This window comes from Oncorhynchus mykiss, chromosome 18, assembly GCF_013265735.2.
Source record: "Oncorhynchus mykiss isolate Arlee chromosome 18, USDA_OmykA_1.1, whole genome shotgun sequence".
Taxonomy (NCBI): Eukaryota; Metazoa; Chordata; class Actinopteri; order Salmoniformes; family Salmonidae; genus Oncorhynchus; species Oncorhynchus mykiss.
This window is the reverse complement of record NC_048582.1, coordinates 54,094,479-54,118,478: the sequence shown is the minus strand read 5'-3', so window position 1 is coordinate 54,118,478 and position 24,000 is coordinate 54,094,479. Positions and strand designations below refer to the sequence as shown.

General features: G+C 42.9%; 1 protein-coding gene across 5 annotated transcripts in view; it reads left to right on the top strand.

The window, feature by feature from the left end:
• Positions 1 to 24,000, top strand: part of atxn1a (ataxin 1a) — a 195,292-nt gene that overhangs the window by 125,677 nt on the left and 45,615 nt on the right. Inside the window, exon 4 of one of the 5 annotated variants that reach the window (XR_005037514.1) lies at positions 13,450 to 13,464. The exons of the other annotated variants lie outside the window; for them this stretch is intronic. The gene's annotated coding sequence lies outside the window, so the exon portion shown is untranslated. Of the gene's footprint in view, positions 1 to 13,449; positions 13,465 to 24,000 lie in introns of those variants that run through there. 5 annotated transcript variants of the gene reach the window in all.

Here is a 24,000-nt window from a genome sequence, read left to right as displayed (position 1 = left end):
GACCAGACTAGACCAGACCAGACCAGACCAGACCAGACTAGACCAGACCAGACCAGACCAGACCAGACCAGACCAGACCAGACCAGACTAGACTAGACTAGACCAGACCAGACCAGACTAGACTAGACTAGACTAGACCAGACCAGACCAGACCACATTAGACCAGACCAGACCACTCTAGACCAGACCAGACCACACTAGACCAGACCAGACCAGACTAGACCAGACCAGACCAGACCAGACTAGACCAGACCAGACCAGACCAGACCAGACTAGACCAGACCAGACCACACTAGACCACACTAGACCAGACCAGACTAGACCACACTAGACCAGACCAGACCAGACCAGACCACACTAGACCACACTAGAGCAGACCAGACCAGACCAGACCAGACTAGACCAGACTAGACCACACTAGACCAGACCAGACCAGACTAGACCAGACTAGACCACACTAGACCAGACCAGACCAGACCAGACCACACTAGACCAGACCAGACCACACTAGACCAGACCAGACCACACTAGACCAGACCAGACTAGACCAGACCAGACTAGACCAGACTATACCACACTAGACCAGACCAGACCAGACTAGACCAGACCAGACCACACTAGACCACACTAGACCAGACCAGACCAGACCAGACTAGACCAGACCACACTAGACCAGACCAGACCACACTAGACCAGACCAGACCAGACTATACCAGACCAGACCAGACCAGACCCGACTAGACCAGACCAGACCACACTAGACCAGACCAGACCACACTAGACCAGACCAGAATAGACCAGAGCAGACTAGACCACACTAGACCAGACCAGACCACACTAGACCAGACCAGACCACACTAGACCAGACCAGACCAGACCACACTAGACCAGACCAGACCAGACCAGACTAGACCTGACTAGACCAGACCAGGCAGCTTCACTCTGCTAGCATCTCCTTGTAAATTGATGTGTATTTGATTTTAATATGAGTGAAGTGGGAGAGGAGTCAGTCAGTGGACATCCTGTACTGTGGGCTGATTTCGTACAGTGTGTTTGTTTCTGTGTGTGTGAGTGTATGCGTGTGTGTGCATGTGTGTGAGTGTATTGTGTGTGTGTCTGTCTGCTAGCTACAGCTACTGTATGCTCGGCTCACTGGAGTGGCTCCCTCTCTTTCCCCTGTGTTTCCTAGTCTCTGATTGGAGGAAAGGGAATAGGGAATCTGCCTAACAACAGAGCTGTTGTATATTGTTTAGTAAACAACACGGGGGCTCTCCCTAGTGAAGCAGCACAACTCCAGACACACACACACACATACAAACACACACAGACAGACACACACACACACACACACACACACACACACACACACACACACACATACAAACACACACAGACACACACACCTCCAGGGAAAATAGATTTGCCTGAGTTGTTCCTGTGAGAAAAGTTCTCTCCTGGGAGAGCTATGAAAGAAAAACAGCTCATAAAACAGTGCTTGGAGAAAAAGACATGCATCCTTCTGAAAGTCACATAATCTATTAACATGGTTACGTAAGCTTCAGACTATGCATGTTCAGCTCGGTCATACCCTACAGATCAAACAAGAAATTGTTAACCCCTTCACCACATTGACCTATAAACAGCATATAGATGTTATACAGATATGCTGTACAGTAAATCCAAATGTACAACAGTAGCAAAGATGAACATGACCATGGACAGGAGAGAGGACATCCTCACGAGGTGATATAGGACAGTACTTAGCAGCAATGTGATTACTTCATAGTTAATGTATGGTAATGGTTATGTCCCATGTATGATAAATGTGGAGCTAATGTGTTTCAGACAGTGTCGGTGAGACCCCAATGGTTCCTGAGTGTCTTTTAATGGGTAGAGGTTCTCTATATTATTGGTTAAATCAGGCTGAATGAATGGGCGCAGGGGGCGCAGGGGGCGCAGGGGGCGCAAGGGGCGCAGGGGGAGTTGGGATATGCAAGAGACACTTTACCATTACACACTATTATGAAACACCCCCAGGTGTGTAACAGGACAAAAACAAGCACCCCACAAACGATGAATTAAAACTCCAGCAGGGCTTGATTCACAGGGTTAGTGATTCATCTCAGTCATTCTACCTTCACAGAAGGTGAAAGCACTATGATGAAAGAGTCATCCTGAAATACACAGTACCAGTCAAAAGTTAGGACACGCCTACTCATTCAAGGGTTTTTCTTCATTTTTACTATTTCCTACATTGTAGAATAATAGTGAAGACATCACAACTATGAAATAACACATATAGAATCATGTAGTAACTAAAAAAGTGTTTTAGAAATATTTTATGTTTAAGATTCTGTGTGTGTGGGTGTGTGTGTGTGTGTGTGTGTGTGTGTGTAGGTGAGTAGGTGTGTCTAAACCTTTGACTGGTACTGTAAATATATTTTTGTATCTATTAGTTCATTCACCATTATATGGTCCTCTATGTTTCACTGTTTCTGTACATTCTTTGTGGTGCTTTCATGTGTGTGTGCATACTCTGCTCTCTGACACTGTGTTTTTGTTGACAAGATTTAGGAACATTGTCGCTCCCTTCTGTTTATACCTGGTACTCCAGCCTGTACTACCAGCAGGGAAGGTAGATCCCTCCACCCCCCAGCAGACACGTCACTCTTATCCCCCCTGGGGTGACTGGAATTGGGGAGAGTTTTACTGCAGACCCCCTGCTAGCTCCACAGGGAATCAAATTAAGGATGTCTGTAATTCTATTTATATGGTCCTCCCTCTCTCTATCCCTCCCTCTCTCTGTGTCCTATAAGGCTGTCTGTTCCTGTCCTGCTGGGCTTTTACACTACACTGACCACCCCCCTCCTTCCCTTCTCTCCTTCCCCCTTCCCCCACTTCCTCTATCCCTTCCCTCCTTCCCTCTTCCCTCTCTTCCTCCTTCCCTTCCCTCTCTTCCTTCTTCCCTTCCCTCATTCCCCCTTCCCTCTCTTCCTCCTTCCCTCCCTCCCCCTTCCCTCTCTTCCTCCTTCCCTCATTCCCCCTTCCCTCTCTTCCTCCTTCCCTCCCTCCCCCTTCCCTCTCTTCTGCCTTCCCTCTCTTCCTTCTTACCCCTCCCCCTTCCTTCCCCTTCCCTCTCTTCCTTCTTCCCTTCCCTCATTCCCCCTCCCTCTCTTCTGCCTTCCCTCTCTTCCTTCCCCCTTCCCTCTTTCCCTCCTCCCCTTTCCTCTATCCCCTTCCCTCTCTTCCTCGTCCCCTTCCCTCTTTCCTCCCTTCCCTCTTTCCCTCTTCCCCTTCCCTCTATCCCCTTCCCTCTCTTCCTTCTTACCCCCTCCCTTCCTTCCCCTTCCCTCTCTTCCTCCTCCCCTTCCCTCTTTCCTCCCTTCCCTCTCTTCTGCCTTCCCTCTCTTCCTTCCCCCTTCCCTCTTTCCCTCCTCCCCTTCCCTCTTTCCTCCCTTCCCTCTCTTCCTCCTTCCCTTCCCTCCTTCCCCCTTCCCCCTCTTCCTCCCCCTCTTCCTCCTTCCCTCTGTCTCCCCTGGATTCTGATAACTGACACACTATAACCCATCTCTTGTTTTAGCTCAGGTAAAACCTGAAAGATAGGGACTTAGTCCCTATGACTGCTGATAGGAATTGGAGTTTTCAAGTTCTTGAGGGGGACATGGTGTGCTGTACCATAGTCTGTGGCCTGTTCAGGCCAGACAGAGCTCTGACTAAAGTGTTTTCCCCCAGCTTGGTGCTAAGCTCAGTCTGTCAGCACAGGATCCTGATGAAAGACGTGCGGCCCTACTCCCCGCTTGCCGGTCGTTAGTGCTTTCATCCTCCTCTGTACTTCACACAGAGACACTTTTATCACAATAAGTGCATTCATCATCTAGACTGGAGAAAAAAACACAAATGACACTCAAATGTTCCATTGAGCTATGACAATGCAGTCATGGCAGTAACAGTAAACGGCCAACTGATGTTCAGCCCTATGGCCCTGTTATGTGTGAACAGGGACTAGTTATCTAGTGCTACAACAGGCCCCTGGTGTCCCCTTTTAAAGGCTCTATGATGTTGTCTCTCTCTGCAGAGTCTGTCCCTCATTCAGCGACTCTGCAACTCAGTGCTAAGCTTGCAGGATAAAGTGTGTGTGTGTGTGTGTGTGTGATGGTGGTGTGTGTGTGATGGTGGTGGTGGTGTGTGTGTGTGATGGTGGTGGTGGTGTGTGTGTGTGTGTGATGGTGGTGTGTGTGTGATGGTGGTGGTGGTGTGTGTGTGTGATGGTGGTGGTGGTGTGTGTGTGATGGTGGTGTGTGTGTGTGTGTGTGTGCTTTCAGAGGACGGCATAATGGAATGCCTCGGCTCCGTCTGCCAAGAGCACTTTTCCCATGCGCCCATGAGCCAAGACTTCCCCCGTCCAGCCAAGAATAGCGCTGGTGTCCTTACACACACATACACATACACATACACAGACACACACACACAAACACAAACACACACACACACACACACACACACACAGCGCCAGATAAAGTGCTGTAGTGGCTGCCTAGTACGTAGAGGCTTCTCGTACAACACTGCGCCCTGGGGTCCTTAGCAACAGTGTGTTTCTCTGTGTCGTACACACACACACACACACACACACACTTACACTCCCATCCGATCTCTCTCCACCTACACACTCCCCCCAGTACACACACAGAGGCACTGAATCAAAGCCTTTATCAATTGCCAGAGGAGGTTGTCTGCTTAGCTTTTATCAGGTAATATATCTCTCTGTAGTTGTACCTGATGTGGGCCAAAGAGCCAGCCAACCAGTATCCTCCTCCTCCTCCTTCCGCAGTGCCTTTGTGAATGCCAGCACAAGGTGAGCACACTGCATGCCTGCATTATTGCTACCAGACTTTTCAAATTGTATTTACTGCACTTGATTGAGCTTGCCTGGTGCAAAGGAACCAATGGAATTGTCCCAAAAGTGCAAACCCTGTCTTTATGTCACTCCAGTCTGTTCAACGGAACACTCTAAGTATTTGAAAGTAAACAAACGCTACTTCAACCCTGGTCTGAATACTGCTGCTCTACAATACATTCAAATGCAAATCAATTTATAACATTTTTGACATGCGTTTTTCTGGATTTTGTTGTTGTTATTCTGTCTCTCACTGTTCAAATAAACCTACCATTAAAATTATAGACTGATCATTTCTTAGTCAGTGGACAAACGTTCAAAATCAGCAGGGGACCAAATACTTTTTTCCCTCACTATATACAGTGGGGCAAAAAAGTATTTAGTCAGCCACCAATTGTTCAAATTCTCCCACTTAAAAAGATAAGAGAGGCCTGTAATTTTCATCATAGGTACACTTAAACTATGACAGACAAAATGAGGAGAAAAAATCCAGAAAATCACATTGTAGGATTTTTTATGAATTTATTTGCAAATTATGGTGGAAAATAAGTATTTGGTCAATAACAAAAGTTTATCTCAATACTTTGTTATATACCCTTTGTTGGCAATGACAGAGGTCAAACATTTTCTGTAAATCATCACAAGGTTTTCACATACTGTTGCTGGTATTTTGGCCCATTCCTCCATGCAGATCTCCTCTAGAGCAGTGATGTTTTGGGGCTGTTGCTGGGCAACACAGACTTTCAACTCCCTCCAAAGATTTTCTATGGGGTTGAGATCTGGAGACTGGCTAGGCCACTCCATGACCTTGAAATGCTTCTTACGAAGCCACTCCTTCGTTGCCCGGGCGGTGTGTTTGGGATCATTGTCATGCTGAAAGACCCAGCCACGTTTCATCTTCAATGCTTTTGCTGATGGAAGGAGGTTTTCACTCAAAATCTCACGATACATGGCCCGATTCATTCTTTCCTTTACACGGATCAGTCGTCCTGGTCCCTTTGCAGAAAAACAGCCCCAACGCATGATGTTTCCACCCCCATGCTTCACAGTAGGTATGGTGTTCTTTGGATGCAATTCAGCATTCTTTGTCCTCCAAACATGACGAGTTGAGTTTTTACCAAAAAGTTATATTTTGGTTTCATCTGACCATATGACATTCTCCCAATCTTCTTCTGGATCATCCAAATGCTCTCTAGCAAACTTCAGACGGGCCTGGACATGTACTGGCTTAAGCAGGGGGACACGTCTGGCACTGCAGGATTTGAGTCCCTGGCGGCGTAGTGTGTTACTGATGGTAGGCTTTGTTACTTTGGTCCCAGCTCTCTGCAGGTCATTCACTCGGTCCCCCCGTGTAGTTCTGGGATTTTTGCTCACCGTTCTTGTGATCATTTTGACCCCACGGAGTGAGATCTTGCGTGGAGCCCCAGATTGAGGGAGATTATCAGTGGTCTTGTATGTCTTCCATTTCCTAATAATTGCTCCCACAGTTGATTTCTTCAAACCAAGCTGCTTACCTATTGCAGATTCAGTCTTCCCAGCCTGGTGCAGGTCTACAATTTTGTTTCTGGTGTCCTTTGACAGCTCTTTGGTCTTGGCCATAGTGGAGTTTGGAGTGTGACTGTTTGAGGTTGTGGACAGGTGTCTTTTATACTGATAACAAGTTCAAACAGGTGCCATTAATACAGGTAACGAGTGGAGGACAGAGGAGCCTCTTAAAGAAGAAGTTACAGGTCTGTGAGAGCCAGAAATCTTGCTTGTTTGTAGGTGACCAAATACTTATTTTCCACCATAATTTGCAAATAAATTCATAAAAAATTCTACAATGTGATTTTCTGGATTTTTCCCCCTCATTTTTTTCTGTCATAGTTGAAGTGTACCTATGATTAAAATTACAGGCCTCTCTCATCTTTTTAAGTGGGAGAACTTGCACAATTGGTGGCTGACTAAATACTTTTTTGCCCCACTGTATATATATCCATAAATTGCGGCCCTGAATCTGCAATATAAATAATTATATGTAACTGAGGTTATATGGGTCACATTTGAACAGTTTATGCTAGAGCAGGTTTCTCCAACCATTTACTTCATAAAGACTACTTAAACAGAAAAAAATAACAGTACTGGATACATAATGTGATTGCGTTTTGGTTCTTAAAACCACATGTTGAGCTAAAATCATTCTACTGTGTCCAACCTTGAGAATCTTGCCTTTTCAAGATGAGAGAAAATAAAATGGTTTTACATTTTAACAAATCTGTAGCATGCAGTTACAGGACTAGGCTACTTAAAATGATTTCCCAATTACTTTTAAATGGTCATTTTGAACAACAACCACAGTGAGTAGGCTACATACAGTGCATTCGGAAAGTATTCAGACCCCTTGTCTTTTTCCTCATTTTGTTATGTTACAGCCTCATTCTAAAATAGATTAAATCATTGTTTTCCTCATTAATCTACACACAATACCCCATAATGACAAAGCGAAAACAGGTTTTTAGAAATGTTTACAAATGTATAAAAAAACATACAGTTGAAGTCGGAAGTTTACATACATCTTAGCCAAACACATTTAAACTTAGTTTTTCACAATTCCTGACATTTAATCCTAGTAAAAATTCCCTGTTTTAGGTCAGTTAGGATCACCACTTTATTTTAAGAATGTAAAATGTCAGAATAATAGTAGAGAGAATGATTTATTTAAGCTTTTATTTCTTTCATCACATTCTCAGTGGGTCAGAAGTTTACATCCACTCAATTAGTATTTGGTAGCATTGCCTATAAATAGTTTAACTTGGGTCGAACATTTCAGGAATGCTTCCACAAGCTTCCCACAGTAAATTGGGTGAATTTTGGCCCATTTCTCCTGACAGAGCTGGTGTAACTGAGTCAGGTTTGTAGGCCTCTTGTTCGCACATGCTTTTTCAGTTCTGTCCACAGATTTTCTATAGAATTGAGGTCAGGGCTTTGTGATGGCCACTCCAATACCTTGACTTTGTTGTCCTTAAGCCATTTTCCCACAACTTTGGAAGTTGTCTTGAGATGTTGCTTCAATATATCCACAGAATTTTCCCTTCTTCATGATGCCATGTATTTTGTGAAGTGCACCAGTCCCTCCTGTAGCAAAGCACCCAGACAACATGATGCTGCCACCCCCGTGCTTCACGGTTGGGATGGTGTTCTTCGGCTTGCAAGCCTCCCCCTTTTCCTCAAAACATGGTCATTATGGCCAAACAGTTCTATTTTTGTTTCATCAGACCAGAGGACATTTCTCCAAAAAGTACAATCTTTGTCCCCATTTGCAGTTGCAAACCGTAGTCTGGCTTTTGTATGGTGGTTTTGGAGCGGTGGCTTTGCTGAGCGGCCTTTCAGGTTATGTCGATATAGAACTTGTTTTACTGTGGATATAGATAATGTTGTACCTGTTTCCTCCAGCATCTTCACAAGGTCCTATGCTGTTGTTCTGGGATTGATTTTCACTTTTCTCACCAAAGTACGTTCATCTCTAGAAGACGGAACGTGTCTCCTTCCTGAGCGGTATGACGGCTGCGTGGTCCCATGGTGCTTATACTTGCCTACTATTGTTTGTACAGATGAACGTGGTACCTTCAGGTGTTTGGAAATTGCTTCCAATGACAAACCAGACATGTGGAGGTCTACAAATCTTTTTCTGAGGTGTGTGCCTTTCCAGAATTGTGCCTTTCCTGATTTCTTCTGATTTTCCCATGATGCCAAGCAAAGAGGCACTGAGTTTGAAGATAGGCCTTGAAATACATCCACAGGTACAAATTATGTAAATTAGCCTATCAAAAGCTTCTAAAGCCACTACATCATTCTGGAATTGTCCAAGCTGTTTAAAGGCACAGTCAACTTAGTGGTTGTAAACTTCTGACCCACTGGAATTGTGGAAATAATCTGTCTGTAAACTATTTTTGGAAGAATGACACAAAGTAGATTTCCTAACCAACTTGCCAAAACTATAGTTTGTTAACAAGAAATTTGTGGAGTGGTTGAAAAAACAAGTTTTAATGACTCCAACCTAAGTGTATGTAAACTTCCGACTTCAACTGTACATACCTTATTTACATAAGTATTCAGAGCCTTTGCTATGAGACTCGAAATTGAGCTCAGGTGCATCTTATTTCCATTGATCATCTTTGAGATGTTTCTACAACTTGACTGGAGTCCAACTGTGGTAAATTGGAAAGGCACACACCTGTCTTTATAAGGTCCCACAGTGTATAGTGAATGTCAGAGAAAAAGAAACAAGCCATGAGGTCAAAAGAATTGTTCGTAGAGCTCCGAGACAGGATTGTGTCGAGGCGCAGATCTGGGGAAGGGTACCAAAACATGTCTGCAGCATTGAAGGTCCCCAAGAACACGATGGCCTTCATCATTTTCAATGGAAGATGTTTGGAACCACAAAGACTCTTCCTAGAGCTGTCCACCCTGACAAACTGAGCAATCGGGGAGGTGACCAAGAAACCGATGGTCACTCTGACAGAGCTCCAGAGTTCCTCTGTGGAGATATGATAATCTTCCAGAAGGACAACCATCTCTGCAGCACTCCATCAATCAGGCCTTTATGGTAGAATGGCTTGGTGGAAGCCACTCAGTAAAAGGCACATGATGGCCCACCTGGAGTTTGCCAAAAGGCACCTAAAGACTCTCAGACCATGAGAAACAAGATTCTCTGGTCTGATGAAACCAAGATTGAACTCTTTGGCCTGAATGTCAAGCGTCACGTCTGGAGGAAACCTGGCACCATCTCTACGGTGAAGCATGGTGGTGGCAGCATCATGTTGTGGGGTTGTTTTTCAGGGGCAGGGACTGGGAGACTAGTCAGGATTGAGGGAAAGATAAACGGAGCAAAGTACAGAGATATCCTTGATGAAAACCTGCTCCAGAGCCCTCAGGACCTCAGACTGGGGCGAAGGTTCACCTTCCAACAGGACAACGACCCTAAGCACACAGCCAAGACAACGCAGGATTGGTTTTGGGGCAAGTCTCTGAATGTCTTTGAGTGGCCCAGCCAGAGCCTGGACTTGAACCCGATTAAACATCTCTGGAGAGACCTGAAAATAGCTGTGCAGCGACGCTCCCCATCCATCCTGACAGAGCTTGAGAGGATCTACAAAAAAAGAATGGGAGAAACTCCCCAAATACAGGTGTGCCAAGCTTGTAGCATCATACCCAAGAAGACTTGAGGCTGTAATCACTGCTAAATGTGCTTCAACAAAGTACTGAGTAAAGGGTAAATGCTTATGTAAATGTGATATTTCTGTTCGCAAAAAAAAACTGTTTTTTCTTTGTCATTATGGGGTATTGTGTGTAGATTGATGAGGGGGAAAACATTTATTTAATCCATTTTATTCTAATGTAACAATATTTGGAAAAAGTCAAGGGGTCTGAATACTTTCTGAAGGAACTGTATTTTTACAAGAAATTGTGAAGAAACAGAATATTAATGAAGTATGAGGAATAACAAAAGTGTTTTCTCAGCAAAAACATGAATTGACCGTTCCACTTTTCCTCCAACATGGACTTTATTTGGCACCGGTGTTTGAAGCACTGTCACCATGAAAATGTTTAAAATGAACTTGTCTAAGCAGCATAAATATTTGATGCAAAGAGGGTATAAATTGCTGATTTTGTCAATATGACTTACCAAGCCAAGCAGAGCTGTTTGTTTTATCAAGATACTAATCATACATACACAGCCAGGATACATTGTAATCGCAAAGCGGCCACAGTGTGCTCGCATATGGGGCTCACCCAAGAATGTTACATTTGTAACTGAATGAAAACATTTGAACAATGTTATTTAACCGATTGATGATGAGAAAATAGATGGTAAAATGCAGAATGGTGTTAAATGCCTGCAAACAGGAAAATTATTTTACAGTTTCAAATATTAGGCCTACTGATTATTTCTCAATTGCGAGCTACTCATTGCAACCTTTGGTAGGCTGATGAAATACTCAGAGTCAGAGGCTGTTATACAGCGAAGCTAAGACATGCCTGGGCCGTGCACATCATGGTTCTTATAGGCAAAGTGAAATTATACAGGTTAACTGGTTAGGTTTGTACATGTGTGAGTCATGCCTGTTCCATGGGACAGCTGCATATGGAGAGCTGTTATGCTTACTAGGGTCAGGTTCTGCATCGTAAACACTCAAACACACACGCACCCTCACCTCTGTTGTGCTATGGTTGAGAAAGACCAGTCATTGTATTAAAGCTAGCTGACTTCACTGTCCTGACTTCTCCTCTCATCTCCTCCTCTTCCTCTCTCTCTCTCTCTCTCTCTCTCCTCTCTTCTCCTCTCATCTCTTCATCTCTTCCTCTCCCTCTCTCTCTCCTCTCTTTCTCCTCTCATATGCTCCTCTCCCTATCGATCTTCTCCTTTTCCTCTCCTCTCATCTCCTCATCTCCCCCTCTCTCCTCTCTCTCCTCTCATATCCTCCTCTCCCTATCGCTCTTCTCCTTTCATCTCCTCTCCCTCTCATCTCCTCCTCTCCCTCTCTCCTATCTTTCTCCTTTCCCTCTCATCTCATCTGTGTGTTTCTCTCCACAGTAGTGCTGCTGCAGCAGTGCTGTTCTAATCAGAACCATGTAATACAGGGGTTCCCAAACTTTTTTGGCCAGTGACGCCATTTTAATATCTGAACATTCTCACGACCCCAACCATGTGAATTTTTTTTTTTTAATTAACAGCCAAATGGTGCTATGGCAGTCAATTTCAAAACTTTCTAACAGTATTTCTGATTGTATTCTTAACTCCCCATCATGTATTTTTAATGTGAGGCTATGACAGTCAACTGCAGATTAGTCTGGGATCATTTCTCTAATTTCATCTCCACTAATGAGATGGGTGTGGCTTGATGCATGTCCTATCAGAGCTTCTCAAAGTCAGTGTGCGTGGTCGACAGTGCACACCTCATCTCTTCTTTCACATTCAACTTGGACTGATATTTGTTTTTAATGCAGACGAGAGCACTGAATCAGTGTACCATGAGTTGTAATGCTCGGAGGGAGATGGCAGGGTATTCCCTTTGAGTCAGGAACCAAAACTCCTCCATAGTGACCCGTGAATGCGTTTTGATGATTCGGTCACTCATCTGTATAATTGTTGTTGTATGTCCCCTGTATGCTTGCGTTCAGTTCTCTCAGTTTCCTAAATATGTATGTTACATCGGCAAGGAGACACATTTTATTTTCAAAGTCAACAGAGTCTGTTTTTTACATCCATTACGAATGACAACAGTTCCTCTCTCAATGCACAAAATATTTCCAACACTCCCACTCGATAACCACCAGGCTTCAGTGTGAAATAGAACATTGTCATGCTCTTATTCCACATAGTTTTTTTAACAGGTGTACGCAATGTATATAGTTTCCAATTGAAGTTACCTGCTGCGTATCTCTGAGTTTTGCTCCCAGCTCTTTTGGCACCAGTTGCTTTCGGTGTATCCATTATAGCTTAGTGGGTGTATAATACAATGCATCCATATGGCATTCATAACTAGAGTGCAGAGGCCTGCCCGCCGTCCCATGATAGATAGAGCCCCATCTGTGCAAAATCCCACCATTCGATCCCATGGAATCTGTTTTTCGTCAATAAAGCCACACAGCTCAGTGAACATGGGGAATCGTGAGACAGAATGATTTGTCCTTGTGAGTATCATCCCCCAACAAGTAGCGAACAAAAGTCTATGCATGGGCATCTCGGCCCTCACAGCTAACATCCATTTGGAGAGCATACGATGGGGAGTTTTTGAGTCGTTCAGTCAGTTTCCCCTGGATTGCTAGTTATAGCATCAATTCTTGGTTTCACAGTGTTATCTGACAGAGGTGTTGATGTGAGCATCCCCACACATCAAAGTCTCGGCAATAGTGTGTGGTTTGATAGCGTTGCAGGCCTCACCATTCACCGTGGGAATGTGGTCTTTTCCCACAATCCCACGGTGCTCTCTAGTTGAATTTTTACTTTGATATTTTAAGAATTTTCAATAAGATTAACCACATTACAATGTTTTTGAGAGACCAATATGATATTATACTAGAATTGTTATTATATATATTTTTTTTACCAGGATTTAGAGAATTCCCCATTTTCATGTCAGCCAGTCGCGACCCCTAGTTTGGCAACCGCTGATGTTATGGCTTCAAATCTGCACAAAATCATATTTACACAAACACACACAAACAGACAGAAACACGTACACCCCATTCATTCACACATACATCTCTCTCGCTACCTCTCTCTTTCACTCTCACACACATGCACGCATACACACACATACCACACACGTTCTTGCAGAATTACAGTATCTCACCCATGTGACTTTTCCGAAACTCCACAAACCTTGGATCTGATTGGTTGACAAATAGCCTCAGCTTATCAAAGTCTCAGAACTAGTTTTGGGCTTTATTCTAACACCCACTTCTTTTTGATGTGTTTTGGGAAGGAAAAGTAGTTGTTTTCCTGGCACTCTCTCTTACGTGACATCCCTCCATCCCTCTCTCATACCATCCCTCTTTCCCTGTGCTTTCAGACAGGAGTGAAGAGACTTTTCCTGAAATACATAGAGGCCAATGCCAGGTTAGAGTTGAATATTTCAAAGGCTGCCTATCTCTATTTTATCATTTTGCAGGGGAGAGGAGGGTGGGTTAATGGTGTGAGATCTCAGGCTATGGAGGTGGAATGTACTTTCTCAGAGTAGCATGAAGTTGTTCCTTGAAACTGATTTAAGGTCAGTGTTGGGTTTGTCTTCCTAATGGTTAAAGGCTCAGTGCAGTCTACGGCTTGATTTTCCTGTGTTTTATATATACAGTACCAGTCAAATGTTTGGACACTCATTCAAGGGTTTTTACTATTTTCAAGTGAAGACATCAACACTATGAAATAAGACATGGAATCATGTAGTAACCAAAAAAGTGTTAAACAAATCAAAATATATTTTAGATTTTAGATTCTTCAAAGTAGCCACCCTTTGCCTTGATGAGAGCTTTGCACACTCTTGGCATTCTCTCAACCAGCTTCACCTCGAATGCTTTTCCAACTGTCTTGAAGGAGTTACCACATATGCTGAGCACTTGTTAGCTGCTTTTCCTTCACTCTGTGGTCCAACTCATCCCAAACCATCTCAATTGGGTTGAGTTCGGGTGATTGAAATTGGCCGTAAATAAGAATTTGTTCTGAACTGACTTGCCTAGTTAAATAAAGGTAAAATAAAAAAGTAAAATAAAAAATTGTGGAGGCCAGGTCATCTGATGCAGCACTCCATCACTCTCCTTCTTGGTCAAATAGCCCATAAACAGCCTGGATGTGTGTTGGGTCATTGTCCTGTAGTAACCAAAAAAGTGTTATACAAACCAAAATGTATTTTATATTTGACATCCTTCAAAGGGCTACCACACACAGGGATATCGCAGAACACCCTGTGGCTATTTTGAAGAATCTAAAATATAAAAAAATATTTTGATTTGTTAAACACTTTTTTGGTTACTACATGATTCCATATGTGTTATTTCATAGTTTGATGTCTTCACTGTTATTCTGCAATGTAGAAAATAGTAAAAATGTAGAAAATAGCAAAAATAAAGAAAAACCCTTGAATGAGTAGGTGTGTCCAAACGCTTGACTGGTACTGTATAAATATACTATATCCACACTATGAGGATGGATTAAAATAATGTGACATTTTGAAAATGATGTTAATGCCCTTTTAATGTAAGAGCTGTTTGAAAAGACCACCTGAAATGTCAGCCTGTTTTGGTGGGGTGGAGAATTGGCCTGCCTGGTGACATCACCAGGATGGGAAATTAGTTAAAAGAGCGATAATAAAGAGAGTTCCAAACCTCTTTGTCAATAACAGCACATTTTCAGTTTTCCCCTCTCTACTCAAACCCCTCCCAGACAGTCCTAGAAAAATGCTTGCTTGAGAAATTGCTCTGCTAAGCTTTCTTTGTATTCATTTTTTAAATGTTTTTAATTGAAAATCACAGTAAGGTACTTAATTGTTACCTAGTAATGATTCGATATTTAGCTAAAAACGTCTGCATTGGACCTTTAAGATATGGTTTCGGGAAGGGCAACTTCTATCTGGAGTGTACTCTCATCATCCCACTCTATGCTAGGATGGTTACTATGGAAATCGTCTCTCTTAACAACCATTAATACATTCTAAGATAGCTAGCAGGAGATTTCAAAGAAGGCTCACGAGATTACTCAGGAAAGTGACTGTGTAACTGGAATGGATACATATGTTGAGGGGACCGGATGACACCTACGTCACCTTAGAGGACCTGACACCTACCTTGACAACGTCACCTGGCTCAAAGGGACCTCAGTAACTAGTGTAGGGATGCTGCATCTCCATTAAGTTCATTAATATCCACATCTGATAACATTCTAACATGATGTCATCATCATTCTGCTACATAGTTAAATAGTAAATTACAACTGCGGGCTAGTTGTGTTAAGTAAATGTATGGTTCTTACTGTTCAGTTCTCTGAATGTGTGATTTCCCTCCCTGACTTTCCTAGACTCTGTACCCCATGGGTCTGTGCAGGCCCTGTTTTTAAAGGTGTTTGTGTTGGTTAGTGAGTATGTGCTTGTGTGTTTTGAGAGTGCACAGTGTGTGTGTGTGTGTGTGTGTGTGTGTGTGTGTGTGTGTGTGTGTGTGTGTGTGTGTGTGTGTGTGTGTGTGTGTGTGTGTGTGTGTGTGTGTGTGTGTGTGTGTGTGTGTGCGCGTGTGTGCGTGTGTGCGTGTGTGTGTGTGTGTGTGTGTGTGTGGGTGTGTGTGGGTGTGTGTGTGTGTGTGTACTGCACGTCTCAGTGTGCAGGCTGCTCTCTCCCTCTCCCTGGGACAGGTCCTCTGGTTCCCATGGTATCAGATGACGGTCGGTTTATAGAGCTGTCGTCCAGGGTAGAGGGCGGGGGCAGTGTGTGTGCGTGTGTGTGCGTGTGTGTGTGTGTGTGTGTGTGTGTGTGTGTGTGTGTGTGTGTGCGTGCGTGCGTGCGTGCTTGTGTGCGTGCGTCACCCAAAGTACACATTGCTTGTTTATTAGCTGAGGTCTGTCTAAACATTTGATCTGTCACAAATAAATCATTACTGCCCTTTAAAATGGCCGCCGTGCCTTGAGACAATATGTTTGTGTCTAGTAGGAGGGCAGTGGATTGGTACCATGTTAAGCATTAGTTAACAGTGTGCAGTATGGGGGTGATTAGGCCTTACAAAAGACTTACATTAGATGCTACTAGTTCAATAGTTCCGTTCACAATAGACCCACTTTTCTGTCCATTATACTGTAGCAGCAAAATAACAGGCACAATCACCTGTACAGAACATGATGTACATGATGTGTAGATGATGATTGGCCAGACAGTGTGTGTTTGTGCGTGTGGACGCCTGGTTGTCCAACACCAAACCAGAAAGCGTGGCCCTGTGTGCGAGTGAAGAGAGAGAGTGTGTGTATGTGTGTGTGCCCCAGTTTTGCTTTTGTTGCCCATGTTTCATAAAACACACACCTAGATGGAAGGTTGTTGTTTGATCAGTTTAGATGACCACGTTTATATTATAAATAGTAATTTGAATTTATTTCAACTTGTTCATGTTTTTCACCTAGAACTCAGATCTTGGGCAAAGTACTCGTCACGCGAGCCTAGCTCACTGATGCACAGTTGCTAACAAGCGTAAACTTCTGAGCTAATTTGACGACCCGATTCAGTCCTAAGAACAAAAAGTCATGGGTATGTCCCAAACGGCACTATACTCCCTAATGCACCCTATGGGCCCTAGTGAAAATCAGAACACTTTAGGGAGCAGGGTGCCATTTGGGACACAGACCATAATAATAACAGTCTAACTGCTTTACAAGGTTGTGATGTTTACATGTAAACTAATTAGGACCTTTTATTCATATATTCATATTTTGACAGAGTGACCTTAAGGGCCTGTTGACCTTTACATGACAGAGCTAGGCCTGCTGAATCACTTTGCCTCATACATACGGGTGAGCACACACACACACTTGACACTCTGGCCGATGATTTGTTTACCTCTGCATAACATGAAAACAGCCTAACCAGCTCTGCTGGCAACAATTTCATTACGCTTTTTTGCAGACATTTACTGACACCAGCCATATTCAACGGATGTTGTACACACATCACGTAACGTCTGCTAACGTTAGCTAGTTAAACAACAATGAACAAAGTGACAACACTGCCTAACATTAGACTCTAACTAGAAAAGCAAACAGCTCTGGAAAACGAATAATAACGTCCGCTAGGGAGCCAGCCAGCTAACGTTAGCTAGCTAGCTAACAGTACACTTTAGCTCAATGTACCTAGCTAGGTAAACAACGTTTAAGATCACACACGTCACGTAACGTTAGCTAACGAGCCAGCCAGATAACGTTAGCTAGTTAAATAACAATTAACAAAGTGGTAACAATGCCACAGTGCTGGGAGCTAACCAGCACTGCTAACATTAGGCTCTAATTAGAAAAGCAAACGGCCCCGGGAAACAAATAATAACGTCAGCTAGGGAGCCAGCCACCTAACGTTAGATAGCTAGCTAACAGTACACTTTAGCTTGAAATGAAACCACTTTCTGTAAAATTAGATATGTGTAATATCGGAAACTGTAGCTAGCTAACGCCAGTTTTACTTACCTGTATACATCAACATGCATCATGGACGCGTCTCCCTGTCAGAAATGCCATACCACTGTTGCCCTTAGTTTGAAGATGTAACCCGGAGACAGGTGTTTTCTCCATCTCTTTAGCTATCATACTCTAATTCCACTGATTTCAAAACTTGATCCTCCAGAAAATGGAGAGCAACACTAATGCAGCTCCACTACATAATAAAAAAATGTAAGCCGCATTCGACAGGATTACCAACACAGACTGAGGAGTTCAAATAGGCAGACGCCTTCAATATGGCAGACCAATCCGAACTCCTCTCTCAGCATGTCCAGTCCACTCATTATCTCAGCCAATCATGGCTAGGGGGAAGGTTGCTAACTTTTTCTGTGGCTTAACCAACAAGGCTCGTAATTTACATTTTTTATTCGTATTTACAGATGGCATACAAGTTTGCTATTAAGGCACATGTTCACATGTTCGAAAAGGCATTTCTGCCCAAAAATACATTTAGATTTGTTTTTTTAAATGTACGTTCAAGCGGCTCTCCTGTGAAGTCGTAACTTGCGGCATATGCCTAGTTTCCTGAATCGGGTCACATATTATCCTTTTGCTCATTTGATGACTTTGCGGGGGTCATAGTGGGACTTATTGTAGTTGTTCCTGTCCTTAGTGTAGCCTCAGGGTTGTCTGCGATAGACCTATGTGCGGCAGCCCTATCCTTAAGGTTAGTGCCAACCTCAGTGTCCAGGGCTTCTGATTGGGGAAGCGCGGAACCTTGCATTTCCTAGTGAAGCCACTGACGGAGGTGGTTATCTTGTTGATGTTATCATCTGAGTCCTGAAACATATTCCAATCAGCGCTATTTAAGCAGTCCTGTAGAATAATCTCTGATTCTGGTGACCATTTCTCACCGGATTGAGTCACGGGTAATTCCTGTTTGAGCTTCTGCTTGTAAACAGGAAGCAGGAGTATGGAGTCATGATCTGATTTGCCTAATGGCGGACGAGGGAGAGCCTTGTATGCTTGCTTGTGGATAGAATAACAGTGGTCCAGAACTATATCAATCCTAATGGCGAGGGAGACGTGTTGATGGAAGTTGGGCATCATGTCCTAGTGACGTGGAATTAAAACTGCTGGCAACCAGAAAAGCAGCCTCTGGACGTTTTCCTGCTTGGTTATCGCCTCGTATAGTTCGTTAAGTGTCAGCTTGTTATTGTTCTTGTCCTGAGGTGGAATGTTTACAACAGTCACAAAAATAGCTGAAAACTCCCTCGGGAGGCAGAAGGGTCATCATTTGACTATCAGGTATTCCAAGATGGGTGAACAATGGGTTGACACTTCCACCATGCTCCTGTCAGCGCGCCAGTCGTTGTTGATGAAGAGGCAAACCCCTCCCCCCGACTTTACTGCCCTATCCACACAGTGAATGGAGAATCCATGGAGTTGGATAGCCATTGGTGGTATCTTGTCAGAGAGCCATGTTTCAGAAAAGCAGAGAATATTGCAGTTTGGAGTGTCCCCTTGGTAGCAAATCCACGATCAGAGGTCATCCATCTTGCACACTGACACACACATGCACACTGACACACACATACGGGTAAGCACGCACATACACGCTATCACACACAACCAAGCACACTTATCCTTTGTTAGATTCTGTCACATGGAACTCGTGTCTGCTTAGTTAGTGGTCCGTCTGTGAGCAAAATGCCTGGCAGTTTGAAAGGAACTATGATACACAGAAAATCAAAGCAAATCAGATGTAATAGTCACATGCGCCGAAAAGGGGTAGACCTTAACGTGAAATACTTAGTTACAAGTCCTTAACCAACAATGCTGTTCAAGAAATAGTTAAGACAATATTTATTTTGTATATAACGAGGCTATATACAGGGAGTACCGGTACTGAGTCAATGTGCGGGGGTGCAGGTTAGTCACATGTAGGTGGGGGTAAAGTGACGATGCATAGATAATAAACAGCGAGTAGCTCACAAGGGTGTTCCTTTTGTCCAGGTGGGAAAGGGCATTGTGGAGTGCGATTGAGATTGCGTGGATCTGTTGGGGCGGTATGTGAATTGGAGTGGGTCTAGGGTTCCTGGGATGATGGTGTCACTCTAACTGAAACAGTGTCAACAACATGTTGTAACGTTGTATTGAAGTGAATTTGATTTCTCCAGCCTCTCTCTCTCAATTCAATTCAATTCAATTCAAGGGGCTTTATTGGCATTGGAAAGCAAGTGAGGTAGATAATATACAAAAGTGAAATAAACAATAAAAATTAACAGTAAACATTACACATACAGAAGTTTCAAAACAATAAAGACATTACAAATATCATATATATATAACAGTGTTATAACAATGTACAAATGGTTAAAGTACATAAGGGAAAATAAATAAGCATAAATATGGGTTGTATTTACAATGGTGTTTGTTCTTCACTGGTTGCCCTTTTCTTGTGGCAACATGTCACAAATCTTGCTGCTGTAATGGCACACTGTGGTATATCACCCAGTAGATATGGGAGTTTATCAAAATTGGATTTGTTTTCGAATTCTTTGTGGATCTGTGTAATCTGAGGGAAATATGTCTCTCTAATATGGTCATACATTTGGCAGGAGGTTAGGAAGTGCAGCTCAGTTTCCACCTCATTTTGTGGGCAGTGTGCACATAGCCTGTCTTTTCTTGAGAGCCATGTCTGCCTACGGCGGCCTTTCTCAATAGCAAGGCTATGCTCACAGAGTCTGTACATAGTCAAAGCTTTCCTTAAGTTTGGGTCAGTCACAGTGGTCAGGTATTCTGCCACTGTGTACTCTCTGTTTAGGGCCAAATAGCATTCTAGTTTGCTCTGTTTTTTTGTTAATTCTTTCCAATGTGTCAAGTAATTATCTTTTAGTTTTCTCATGATTTGGTTGGGTCTAATTGTGTTGCTGTCCTGGGGCTTTGTGGGGTCTGTTTGTGAACAGAGCCCCAGGACCAGCTTGCTTAGGGGACTCTTCTCCAGGTTAATTTCTCTGTAGGTGATGGCTTTGTTATGGAAGGTTTGGGAATCGCTTCCTTTTAGGTGGTTGTAGAATTTAACGGCTCTTTTCTGGATTTTGATAATTAGTGGGTATCGGCCTAATTCTGCTCTGCATGCATTATTTGGTGTTCTACGTTGTACACTCTCTCTTTCTCTCTCTCTCTCTCTCTCTCTCTCTCTCTCTCTCTCTCTCTCTCTCTCTCTCTCTTTCTCTCTCTCTCTGTCTCTCTTTCTCTCTCTCTCTCTCTCTCTCTCTCTTTCTCTCTCTCTCTCTCTCCCTCTCTTTCTCTCCCTCTCTCTCTTTCTCTCCCTCTCTTTCTCTCCCTCTCTCTCTTTCTCAATTCAATTCAATTTGCTTTATTGGCATGACGTAACAATGTACATATTGCCAAAGCTTATTTTGGATATTTACAATATACAAAATATTGTCAACGGGACAACAGTAACAACAATAACCAAGGGTCAAAATAACCATACATTCAACAATAACAATAAGCATACAGTAGAGGACATGTGCAGGTTGATTGGTCTGTCAGACACTGTCCCTCATCTTATGGCAGGCAGCAATGTAGTGCGCTGCCAACCCACAGCTCTCTGCGTCCTCCCCCAACAGGACGGGTAGCCTATCCTCATCAGAGAGGTCTTTGAATCCTTGAAGGGTTTCAAATTTGGGAAAATGACACTCTAATTGTTTTACTCTCTCTGTGTCTGTCTGTCTCTCTCTCTTTCTCTCTCTCTCTGTCTCTCTCTCTCTCTTTCTCTCTGTCTGTCTCTCTCTCTGTCTCTGTCTCTGCCTCTGTCTCTGTCTCTCTCTCTCTCTCTCTCTCTCTCTCTCTCTCTCTCCGTCTCTCTCTCTGTCTCTCTCTCTGTCTCTGCCTCTGTCTCTGTCTCTCTCTCTCTCTCTCTCTCTCTCTCTCCGTCTCTCTCTGTCTCTCTCTCTGTCTCTCTCTCTCTCTTCATCTCTCTCTCTCTCTCCTTGTCTCTCTCTGTGTCTCTCTCTCCCTCTGTCTCTCTGTCTCTCTCTCTCTTTGTCCCTCTCTCTGTCTCTCTCTCTCTCTCTCTCTCTCTTCGTCTCTCTCTCTGTCTCTCTCAAATTCAAATTCAAATTCAAGCTGCTTTATTGGCATGAAAAACATTGTGTCAATATTGCCAAAGCACCAATGTATACAATATACATTGTAACAAAATTATAAATGATAGCAAATAATAATATAAAATGGTAGTAAATAATAATACAAAATTAAATACAAAAATAATAACAATAAAATGGTAACAGTCAATAGTAGAAATGTAATAAATATAAAATCAAATTATGGAAAATGAAACTATAACTAACTTATAACTAAATAACGGTCATCTTCTTCTTTATATCAGTACTACAACTACAATCATCATTACTACGACTACTACTACCATCACTAAACTGTTATCACTACCATTACCACCCATATTTGGAATGATAAACATGAATAATTATAGTAATAACAATAATAGTAATAATAAGTAAGTTACTGTTTACTATGCAGATGTTATTATTCAGTGTCCCTCAGGCTATTGCAGGAAAATACATATTTGGCTGCAAGAGGAGCCATTGCTCCTTCGCCCATGAGTATTCTTAGTTTTTCCTCTGGGTTCAATTTGTAAAAATGTGGAATATATGTAGTCATTTCTGTGAATAATGAATCTCTTTGTGAGGAATATTTATCACAGTAAAGGAGAAAGTGCATCTCTGTCTCTACCTCCCCTGTCATGCAGTGACCACATACACGCTCCTCTTTGGGTAGAAATGTCTTTTTATGTCTGCCGGTTTCTATTGCCAATCGGTGGTCACTCAGCCTGTACTTGGTAAGGATCTGTCTCTGCTTCGTATCTCTGACAGAGTAGAGATAATCAGCCAATTCATATTCTCTGTTTAGGGTCAGATAGCAATTTAGTCGGCTTTGGGATTTTGTTTCGTTTTTCCAGTATTGTAAATATGATTCCTTTGATTGGTTCATGATTTTGCTTATTGGAATTCTTTCTTTTGAAGCAGTGCTGGTGTCAGCTTGGTTGGTGAGGTCCAACACCAGCTGACTGAGAGGGCTCGTTTCTGGGCTCAGCTCTTGGGTTTGAAGTGCTTTAAATTGCAGACTCGAATTTGGACTTGAATTTAGATGTAGCCAAAATTTTAATGATCTTTTCTGTATTTTCATTATTACTGGAAAGCGGCCCAATTCTGCCCTACATGCATTAGTTGGTGTCACGTATTATCAAGGTGGGTGGAATCAGGCGCAGAGAGCAGGTTTCAGTGATTCCACAGTTTATTCTCCGGCGCACAAAAACACGGTCAACCCAACATACAGGGTGAAATAATCCAACACAGTATCAAAAACACGGTCAACCCAACATACAGGGTGAAATAATCCAACACAGTATCAAAAACACGGTCAACCCAACATACAGGGTGAAATAATCCAACACAGTATCAAAAACACGGTCAACCCAACATACAGGGTGAAATAATCCAACACAGTATCAAAAACACGGTCAACCCAACATACAGGGTGAAATAATCCAACACAGTATCAAAAACACGGTCAATCCAACATACAGGGTGAAATAATCCAACACAGTATCAAAAACACGGTCAACCCAACATACAGGGTGAAATAATCCAACACAGTATCAAAAACACGGTCAACCCAACATACAGGGTGAAATAATCCAACACAGTATCAAAAACACGGTCAACCCAACATACAGGGTGAAATAATCCAACACAGTATCAAAAACACGGTCAACCCAACATACAGGGTGAAATAATCCAACACAGTATCAAAAACACGGTCAACCCAACATACAGGGTGAAATAATCCAACACAGTATCAAAAACACGGTCAACCCAACATACAGGGTGAAATAATCCAACACAGTATCAAAAACACGGTCAACCCAACATACAGGGTGAAATAATCCAACACAGTATCAAAAACACGGTCAACCCAACATACAGGGTGAAATAATCCAACACAGTATCAAAAACACGGTCAATCCAACATACAGGGTGAAATAATCCAACACAGTATCAAAAACACGGTCAACCCAACATACAGGGTGAAATAATCCAACACAGTATCAAAAACACGGTCAACCCAACATACAGGGTGAAATAATCCAACACAGTATCAAAAACACGGTCAACCCAACATACAGGGTGAAATAATCCAACACAGTAACAAAAACACGGTCAACCCAACATACAGGGTGAAATAATCCAACACAGTATCAAAAACACGGTCAACCCAACATACAGGGTGAAATAATCCAACACAGTATCAAAAACACAGTCAACCCAACATACAGGGTGAAATAATCCAACACAGTATCAAAAACACGGTCAACACAACATACAGGGTGAAATAATCCAACACAGGATCAAAAACATGG